This window comes from Camellia sinensis, chromosome 13, assembly GCF_055761805.1.
Source record: "Camellia sinensis isolate YWXY chromosome 13, ASM5576180v1, whole genome shotgun sequence".
Classification (NCBI taxonomy): Eukaryota; Viridiplantae; Streptophyta; class Magnoliopsida; order Ericales; family Theaceae; genus Camellia; species Camellia sinensis.
This window is the reverse complement of record NC_138973.1, coordinates 31075512-31086654: the sequence shown is the minus strand read 5'-3', so window position 1 is coordinate 31086654 and position 11143 is coordinate 31075512. Positions and strand designations below refer to the sequence as shown.

Genomic DNA, 11143 nt, shown 5'->3' with positions numbered 1-11143 from the left:
TCTCCTTCAATGTCAAGATCAATTGGTCTGCCACTCCCAGTGGGAGCGTTATCCCCAGTTTTCTCCTGTTGTCCGTTACTGGCCATCTATTCTTCCTTCGTTCCCACAGACGGTGCCAAATTGTGTGGGTGAAAATCTGACCACACTGCCCGTTTAGTAATCAGCTGGAGAGCACAGGCAGAATAGATGGCTTTAGCAACCTGTAACAGAAAAAGCTCCGGCGGTGGTTCTTCCACCCGGGGGCACTCCGACGATCAAGTCAGTATATCTCTCAAAGATAATCAAGAGCTAAACTGAATACTCAAAACATAAATTACATACCTTAGACCCACGGGGGTGCCTCTCTTTTATAATATACTAAATCCAAGTCCCACTAGAAGTATGACTTCTATGAACTCCAATTTACTGCTTACTCTGGACTCTATAAGAGATAAAGATAAAACTCCCTAAGAGCTTTATCCTTATCTTGGTTAAGTCCCCTCTTTGCCTTAGGACTCTTGTCCCTTATCTGCTTATCTCGGATTCCGATATCTTCGGGGATAACCTCGGCAACTCCGAGATCATCTCGGCTTAACTACCAGGACACGTGGCACCTCGGCTGACACGTCGGCGTCACCATGCCACGTGTTGGTATTCAGAAAATATAACCCCACAAGTTAAAAACTACAAAATCCGTTTTTGGTTGCAAGGGAAACAATGCAAGCCATTGTCAAGTATTCCAATAAGAATGGAAACTGCAATTCACACATCAAGTAGTTAATATTGATTCAAATAATAAATGCCTTACAAGGAAGCATGGCTCAACGGAAGCATGTATTGTACATAAACAAACTTCCACGTGTGACTTGAACAAGATATAAGGTTTTAACCCACAGTAGTGCTACATGCACTAATTAGTGTACTAACTAGTGTACAACATTAGTTTTGACATTATTTTAACCCCACTCATTAATTACATTACAAATATCAAAAACCTCTTAAATTATGTCACATCATCAATTAGTACACTAGTTAGTGTACTAATTGATACATATAGCACTATTCTTTAACACAAGGAAGATGGGTGACCTAATATTTACATCTTAATCAATTATATTGTAATATTCCTCGGACCATCCAGCAGACCGGTACTCAATACCACTAAATTCTTCATACCCATCAACTTCAACCCTACTATGAAGCCACTGAGTTCCTGCCACAATAAAAGCAAGAAAAATGCTTGGGAGCACTAATTAGTGCTCCCACTAATTAGGTGGCAGTGGGTCCCGCCATGAATGATGTGATGTTTTGATCTTGGAATTGTATTTTTTTTTTTTTTTTTTACTTTTTTAATGCATTAGTGCTATTAGTGGTGATGTTTTTAGTGGGATGAATCATTGTTGATAAAAGCAAAGATAACAAGCAGAAGAGCAACAGCAAGAGACCATAGTACGTGTTTCAAGGATTATTTCAGTAATAATATGTTCAATTGGACAGGTTAATCAGGTGTTTGGTTACAGGTTTCATCGAGTCCTTACTTATCTTGAATTACTTTAGCCATAAATTAGTGGCTGATCAAAAAAAAAAAAAAAAAAAACTTTAGCCATAAATTAGTGTAAGAAAAAACCTTTAGTCAAGTGGCTTTAAGGAAAAATTCTCTGCTTTCACACAAGCAAGCAAATAATAGTTCAACGACTTTGATTAACAATAATTCTTACCAATTTTACTGTGTGTTTATGGTGAGACTCCACTGATTTCTTTTAGGTGAAACTCATAAAAGGCCTTATGATATTCCAAGGTTTCTCCATTTTCTTCTTCTTTTTCTTGTCTTTATCTTTCTTTAGTCAATTCATTGCGTACAATTAGCAGTTACAATCGGCCATTCAAAAAGACTAAAAACTCATATTCATCTAAAAAACATATCCATTCAATCCTCAAACCCTAGTCTTCTTTATTAACTCCCACTCTCCCTCCCCCACCCAAACAGAAAGGCTATCCTTCAGTTTCATAGCAAAACTCAGCTCTGATCAAACCTCAACCAATTCATTTTTAGATGCAGAATAATATGGTAGTTATCCTACTTTCATCATATTTGAACTACTTTAAGCAACATGTATAATTAGAAACATGCATACAGGGTCCATCACCACCTTTTGGTAAGGATTTCCTGCAATCACGATTTCCTCAATTGTATGGCAACAATACAAATATAACTTCATTTCAGATATTGTTACAAAATTACGTATTGCACCAGATATTAAATTAGTAATAGAAAACCCAACAGCCAGATATTTAATAGTCAAGGGAATGAATCCATGTTGATAGTTGCAATACATAATTTTGAGAACCATAATGACATGGAAACAGGTAGAAAACTAAAACAGAACAAAAAAGATAAGCAAAGTAAACAAAAAGAAACAAGTTCAACCAGGAGACCTAAAAATCCACTTTTCAGGAAAATCACAAATCCAAAGACACAGAATATCTGGAGTCTCTCCAATTGATAAAACAAACATTTGAGTGATTACATAAGCTTTACCTGAACTAAGGTGATTGAAATAATTCTTCCCCCAATCCAAAGAACCACTTTGAGAACCCAAACACCGCTTTTCATTTAAATAGGAGTCCTTGAAAGTTCTACTCCCTTCAGTCCAGAAACCTTTTCCACCTCTGGAATACGCTTAGCATTTTCTGCATTTAACAGCTTATTACACAACAGCATGACAATGGTAACATTCACAAATCACGTCACAAAAGAAGCTTGTTTCAAATGACTAACGATTTTCTGACTTTAATAAGTGTCCACTAACATAAATAAGTTAAAACACATTAGGTTACTAAATTCTTCAGAAACATAATCCATTGCAAAAGAGATATGATATCCCATATTAGAATTTCTGCATATTACACACACAAACACACACACACACACACAAAAAAAAGGAAGAAGAAAGAAACAATAATCAATCATCAGGAATGAACTTTCATACTAAATGCATCATAGAGCATAATGTTCCATTCATGAAATCATCGATGATACAAGACTACTTCGAACTAAATTTCCAAAAAAAAAAAAACAAGTATAGAAGAACACATGTTGCAGACATAAGCATGTATTTTGTGAACAATACAATAAAAATAAACGACTCAGCCCCTTCGGTGAACATCATGAAGGTGTTAATTAGAAGGACATATCTACAGCTTCAAAACTAAACTACATTAAATAACATAACCAGTTTCATTACAATCAATTCCACTCGAGGAAAACAGAAAAGAGAAGAAAAAATCAATCACTTGAAGCATTGGAATTCTCCCTAAGAAATTAAGGAGAATGTAAAAGGTGAAAAAAAAAAGAAAAAAAAGTAAAACTTCAGATAGTTTGAATGAGCAGTATTACCCATACGAATCTTGTATTGTTTCTCACTCATAGATACCAAATTAGACACTTCATCTTCTGAAGGCATCATGATTTGAAGAACCTCTCCATCAATGCCCCATGCATCAAGCTGATTGAGGAAACAAGGAATTTCAGAAACACAAATAAAATGCACACATCCAATGCTGGAGTACATAATAATAACAAGGAATTCTTGTCAAACAAATCTTTGTACTATGCAGACAGAAAATATACCATTGCACATCCACCAAGTAATAATTGCACGTGTAAACGACGTTTTGGTCTCTTCCATGACCCTTCAGCTTTGGAGATTCTCACAGTAACAACTGAAGACTCAAGTTCAGCAACATACGTTGTCAAAAGATATCCACCTCTAGTGAATTCATATCCATCGCCATCATCTTCGAAGAGAACACCTTTAGCTTTACCTGCAATCATCAGAATCCAAGTTGTATAGAAGCTATTAACCAAGCTGTATCAGTTAGTTTTTGTAGTATGCCATGCTAGTTTATATTAAATCAGGACACCCATGAGATGCTTTTGTGCAAATTAGATATTCTCTGTTAATTTAAGTTGGCCATGATAGAAACGCAGGATGCCCTTATTACTAGAGAATTTTAGGATTTTTATTTTTATTTTTTTATAGTGACATAATTCCCCAAAATATTTGGTCTCATAGCCAAACAGTGAAAACTTGAGAACAAATTGATGCTTCACATGCAAAATAAAAAAAAATAAAAAAACACCAGTGTTATGGAATTGATCATTTACTTAGTCCAGCATCTTTAGCCAGACATTGAAGATCACAATAACTCATCATGTTAAACTACAAATGAGGCGATATATTGAACCTACAGTGCATTCCAAGAATTCTCCTATGACATTGAACTACAGAAAAATTACCATGCTCATCTAAAGCGACAAGTAGTGATAAATCATCTGTTGGATTAGCTTCGCCAACATGTTGAATAGCAGGACCCGAAGGAATAATCGATCCACCTTGCAAATACAGTGCTGGTAAATCCTGATGTATATTCAGAAAATTGTACAAAGAGAAAAAAATGAGACCAATAACTTGAATACTAGCGAACAAAAGAAGGACAAAGAATGAGATCTAGATATACGGGAACAAATACCGGATGTGAATCTTCAAAATCAAAACTCAACCAAATGCCTTTAGGCAACACAAGCTGCAGTTGATCGATCCCCTGGTCACTCACTGTGCTGATATATATGAAACCAGAAGTTAGTTGAAGTTCTGTGAATCAAGATATGTTAGCACTCCCAACCCCACGGGAGAAAAAAACAAACAAAAAAAAAACACCCACCATGAAAACATGTGGGAAGTGAAACACAGAAGATATGATAAAAAGTACAATAACTATCTATATTTTAGATGGTAAAATTATTAGATTTTTTTTTTTTTTTTTATGTCCACCACTGTGTGGATGTCTGCAGCATGTCGATATCCGATACATGTTGGACACCGACAAGGCACCCATTTTGGAGTGTCCATGCTTTCCAGATATACAACATGTGCAATAAAAAATGATGAACATATCAATATATAAAAATGTACTATGCTTATGTTTAATGTTTTAAGCGGTAGTGTTATGCATATATTAAATGTATATATTACAACTAAGCAAATATATAGTATATATTTATATATTTAATTGCCCCCTAGACTCTTCCATCCTCAAACTCTGTAATGTGCCCTCTCCATTACCTCCTCTCCCGCTTAGTGCAACCAAGAATTAAACGTAAGGGGGAATCTTTCAAACGAACACTAAGCAATTTCAAGAAGCAAGGAAAAGGGAATACATATAGATATGAAATTCTACAATGAACTAATATTTCATCTCCAAAGGAAAAGAATGGCAACCTTGTATATATTAGTAATGGTCCCAACATAAATGAATTTTCCTGTGTTCTTAGCCTGGGATCTTTGGGATCTGTACAACAATTAAAAACACTTACACTCTCCAGAATAAAATGAAAAATACTTTAAAATTCAATACAATTGAAATAAAGTAATTCAACAGCATCCCACCAGCAAAGAAAGTAGGAGTTGCAACTGAAGTACCCCTCGTATGTGCCATATAAAAAAGGGTATATATGTGTGGTAAAAGCCGGTAGCGCCTCTTTAAAGCCAAGCGGCAAACTTCCTCACACTGTAACAAATATGGAGCCCAAACTCGGTGAAAATTGGAAGTTGAAACTCAAACTCAAACTCAAAAAGCAATGTAGTTATTTCAAACAAAACGACGAGTAACAGCTAAACTTCTATGCAAAGGATTGATTATTTTGTCACACTCTTAGACCACAAAACATCACTTCCAGTTGAATACAGGGCGATTGCCCCCCCCCCCCTTCTGTGTGGGTGGGTGTCTGCTCGCACCTGTTTGCATAGAGATTTCTGAGAACAGAAGTTCCTCAGCAATTGACTTTGCTAGTTCTCGATAACAGATCTGTCCATCTCTTATCGTTACGAGAATCCCTTCCATCCTACTTGAAGAAAAATAGGATAAAGCTGAGATCCGATCTTTTCCATCCCTCAGCCCCTCTCCCACCTTATTCTATTTTATCATTAGAAGTAGGGCAGCCATTAATCAATGGTAAGTATTATAAACACTGGTCCCCATACCACAAAAAGTTCCTTCAGGAAGACCTTGAACTTATTTTTCCTTTTATTGTTGGTAGCTGTCAAGGATAGTATTGAAGATGTCAATTCACAAATAAAGAAAGGTAATATGTTGAAACCAGTTGGTTGATTTTTAAGCAATCATATCTGGTGACAAATTCCTCCTTTTATAAAAAAGGATAATCTCTTTAGGCAATACTCTCATGCCAAAATTCTTTCAAAGTTTCCTTTTTAGAAAAAGACACAGTGCATAAGTTGTGATTTGGCAAGGACCACTACCCAACACTAACAAATTACAAATCAGAAGTATAACCTGGGTACAGTACTACAGATGTACGAGCCTTGGCCAGAAAAAGAGAAAAAGCAAGCTACAAAAGAGTGACTGTATTAATTTCTATCTGGTATAATTGCAACCAATCATATCAAGACTAGTAATTTCATTCAGAACATGAGGGACGTCGTACGAATTGCACTTCTCAAGTCACAAGACATTGTAGCCAAAAATCTGCAGTTTGATTCCCTTCTCAACAACATCGAGTAACATAACAGAAAACCAAATTAACCTAGGAGAACCTTCTAGAAAAATGGAAAATTTTCCAGGAGTGAATGTGGTGAGAGGCATGGCAATTATCCATTAGAAATTTTCCTAGGAGAACCTTCTAGGACAATGAAAATTTTGTATAGTTCACCTTTTGCTTTTGTTTTCTTGTATACATTGCATGCACATAGTTTTATTTGTATTTCTTTTAAAGCTCTTAAAAGAATCACCTACTCTTCTTTTAGCGCAGAATTTGCCTATCCAAGGGATATTTTGGTCATTTTGTGAAAGACCCTTTCAAATCGCTCCAGAAGGATACTAGAGATCCTTCCTTGGCAATTTCAAATGCGCCAAGCTATTCACAGTAAATTCAGGTAACACCAGAAAGTGAACAATTTCTTCGAAATACTTTATAACTCCTACATATAGAAAGAGAAGGAAGCACTATGAACTCTTTAACCATAAACATGCATATTTTAGCATCTTAGTTCATTTAAGTGAAGCTCCTAGCCTCCTACCAAAGCTTATGTTATCCACAATCGCTTTTAGTGTTTCTGTAGTACTGATTACAAACATCAGTTGAATAAACATTTGAACCCAAATCACAAAGTTCAAAAGCAGTAAAATTGTTAATTGTCACTATGAAGTACGGACAAACCTCTTCCCCAAAAGACCAAGGCTCGTGGTCAATGGTGCCAGTGTCTGAATGTCCACGACAAAAAGGAAACATTGCACCCAAAACCCATCCACCTTCCAAACAGCTTAGGTGTTGCATTCCCTTCAAACCCACCAATATCTGGTCCTGAAAGCGGCTGACCGCTGAGCCCCTGAATGAAAAATTAATTTTCATTGGCGCAATGTCTCATATTCAAAAAGCTCAACATGATAGCATGTTTAACTTAAAATAGAAACCTAATTCACTCCCATATATCTAATCCAACTTTAAGCAATCTAGGTATGTGGAGCATTATTCTCTTTCTCAACAAAGAAATCTCTTGGCAAAACAATCACAAGACCAGACGATCGCTTGTGGGGTTCAATGTCTTGTTTTAAAACTTCCTTGAATTAAAGAAAAATAAAGACACTAATGGAAGACCAAAAGAATCAAGTGATAAGCAAAGGAAGATTAACAATAAGAGATTTTATTAACCTCCAAAACACAAGTACTAGACACAATTAGATAAATATAGGTCTCATTCCTGCAGGTGTTTAATTTCACTTTAGTACACAACTGTGGAGTTCATAATAGAGGTATGGAGTACATTTTTGTTGTCGTTGATAGATTTTCTAAAGCATCGCCTAGCATGGTGGGTTTATTTAACTAATTTGTAGTTCCAAGTCTTCCAAAGAAAAAGCTATAGATAGGTCCAGGGAGAAGGTCAACTATTGACAACACTTTTAAAGTTCAAATTTAAAACAAGCTCAAAAACGCAAAAATCAAAATTTCTGGTCAAGCTTCACAAAATCCCTTGTCCACTTACGAGTTGAAGGACCATTGAGATACGCATATGAAGGTGCTCCCAAGTAGACAGGTTGTCTCCTGTCCATGTTGCGGCATACCTCTGGCTACCTATAAACCCAGCTCTAGTAAGAACAAACGGACGGTTATTTTCATTGCCCAATTTCATGCCTTCATATGTTGATCGTGCCATCAGCATCCCATAAACCTACAAAGGACATCAAATATAAATAAATATAAGTTCTAAAGCGTATCATGTGGCAACCATAAGATGGGGGTGAAGATCTTTATAAAAATGTAAAATGTAAAGCATAAGAATAGAGCTATGGATAATACATTGTGATAATGCGAGTGATTTTGACAACCTCCAAGTTCAATATCTCCACGATGCACGTTGGTCTCAGGCATCATCTTTGTTACAGCCTGTGAAGAAACATGCTAAGAACATGAACAAATTAAAAAATATGCAAGCAAGGGAGGAAGAGTTCTGAGCATCACCTTAAAAACAGCTGGTTCATTCATATCATTCCAAATACCATCAACACCATTAGAAATGAAATCTTTCACTAAACTAGCCCACCATGAACGAGTTTTAGACAGTGTAAAGTCAGGGAAAACACAAGGCCCAGGCCAAACCTCCCCTAAAAAACAGAGTTAAAACTTGAAAATGAGTATCCTTCTTCATGTTTGATCCCTGGGTCAAGCATGAATGTAAAGGCATAAAGTGATCTACCAACAAAAGGCTTTCCATCAGCTGTTTGAATCCAGACATCTTTTGCAGAACCATTATCGTAAACAAAGTATCCTTCTTCATGTTTGATCCCTGGGTCAAGCATCCAGATTGCTTTGAATCCAGTGAGATGAAGATCTTTCACTAAAGATTTTGGATCTGGAAAGCGTTCCTGATACAAATCACAATAGTTCACTTTCCTTGTCAATAATGGCAGGAGGGTCTAGGGAATAGCTAACCATTTTCTAATCATTTATGGTCCCAGGGATATATGTACTAAGATCGTCTAATGAGGAGATGCCTGGTCAAAAGTGAAACAACGAAACCCATTCATGTAGTCAATATCCATCCATATGACGTCACAAGGTATACCTTTCTCCCGAAATGTTCTGGCAATCTGCATATGTGAATGGATAAGTGAAAATACAAGGATCAAAATATCTAGAAAATAGAGACAATCATAGAAAATTCACAGCTTTCTTCTGTTTTCTTTTGAAGGTAAAAATAAAATGACTTCCACAATCATAAATGTCAGGATCAGCTTTTACTCATCAAAAAAACAAGAAACCAAGCATATATCCTATGTCAAATATGTCCTTGATTGTGAACTTGGTCATAAGATACCAAAAACAAAAAAAACAGTGGAAAAGAATAGTAATGCACAAACAAACATTTATATATATATAGAGAGAGAGAGAGAGAGAAATAGAGAATTTATTTAGCTCTTTAAATGCAAAAGTAACAACCTCACGAACTCGTGCATCAGAGTCATAGCTCCAACGACATTGATGATACCCCAGTGACCACTTTGGCGGCATAAATACAGTACCTGGTGAGAAAATTACCAGTTATACTGGTAGTAAGTTACTATCCAGAAGTGGGAAACGACAACAACAACAATGGCAGAACACTAGCAAAGAAAAAAAATATCTGCCATATCATCCAAAATCCAAATGTTTGCATTTTCTTAAGCTGGTAAATACAGACACCACAATCGCCGGTGAAAATGAAGCAGCTATTTAAAGCACAAATGTATCAGTGGGCGAAAACCATAAAAAAATTGAAAAGAATCAACAGCACATAATTTAGGCATCCTCTCTCTTTCTTTGTCTCCAAGAACTAAGACAGAAAATTAGAGGAGAGCTGAATAAAAGCATTCAAAGACGTTATATAGTAGATTTAATGAACAAATTATAAATTTCTTTAGAAGATTACCAACTGCATGAGATAAAGATATCAAAACATCGGTTGGTGAAGCAAATGGACCAAATGTAATGACGGGATATGCTGATGGAGCAACAAACTTTATTATTGATTCTTTCTGCAAATTAATCTGCATAAAAACAAATAAAATTGACCTTTAACGCAGCTATCCATTTGATAGTCATATACATGACAAAATGACATAAATAAAAAATCACAAGTACCTCACATCGTCACGTTGTATCAGCAAGAACCCCTAGTGCCTCTCCGCTTGGAAGAACAGCTAGCACCCATGGATGCGATTGGTACAAGGACGTAGTACCAGGCCCATAAGCCCCGGCAACCGTGTTCCATGTAAAAACCTGTTTATATAACATAATTGCTCAATACATGAAGAATAAGAACAAAGTTCAGTGATCACTAACCAATTTAACTTACTCTCTTCCCCGTCCGTTCAAGCTGCCCACTAACTTCTCCGGTTCCATAGAATGAGGTGCCGATTGGAAGCTAAATCAAAACAAAAATCCAATTACATTAGTGAAATGTGCAGCAAAATTTATAAATGCATAACCATATATATCTGCACAGAATAAAGTAAATACTTATGGTGAGGAAGATAATAAATGACGTTATGTAACTGACCTCAATTTGAATAATTTGTTCTCCAAAAACACATTCAAAAGTAGGGATATATGAAGGGACATTGTGGCTAGTCATAATTGGTGTGTCCCTGTCTTTGGGATTAACAAAAGAAAGACTGGGAAAAGCTGCATTCCTATGATCCGCAATGCAATCAAATCTGAAGACCCCTTCCTCTAGAACAGGCTCAAAAACCATATTTCCCGATTTCACATCAGAAGTCACGGCCACCTCTTCAAACTCAGCCATCTTAGACACCATCAACCTTTTGTTAATCCTCTTCTTTCTGCTGCCCGAATAACTTTATCAGGAATCTGCCCCAGTGATCAAAGAAAATTAAAGAATTACATCAAAAGTTTTAGAAAGCACAAGTCAATTTTGTTAAGCAGAGTCAAAACCCAAATATCAGAAATAGACACTGACAACAAATTACACCCCTCTTTCACAAAACTACCAATAGAGTCAAACCCATTACTTTTAACAATCCCCAAATTCTTACATTGGAACAGAAATGCACATAGATAGTGTAATCAACAGTTTATAGACAGTTCATG

General features: G+C 36.1%; 1 pseudogene across 1 annotated transcript; it reads right to left on the bottom strand.

The window, feature by feature from the left end:
* Window positions 1-2244: 2244 nt before the first annotated feature.
* Window positions 2245-10887, bottom strand: LOC114301417 (uncharacterized; annotated as a pseudogene). Its single transcript, XR_014348611.1, has 18 exons — window positions 10593-10887; window positions 10389-10457; window positions 10175-10312; window positions 9963-10080; window positions 9494-9576; window positions 9049-9144; window positions 8751-8919; window positions 8516-8658; window positions 8354-8440; window positions 8040-8225; window positions 7217-7385; window positions 5430-5550; window positions 5262-5331; window positions 4513-4600; window positions 4280-4400; window positions 3611-3804; window positions 3377-3485; window positions 2245-2670 (listed from the first exon to the last, which is right to left on the bottom strand). The product of XR_014348611.1 is annotated as an uncharacterized LOC114301417 (transcript).
* Between the last annotated feature and the right edge of the window lie 256 nt (window positions 10888-11143).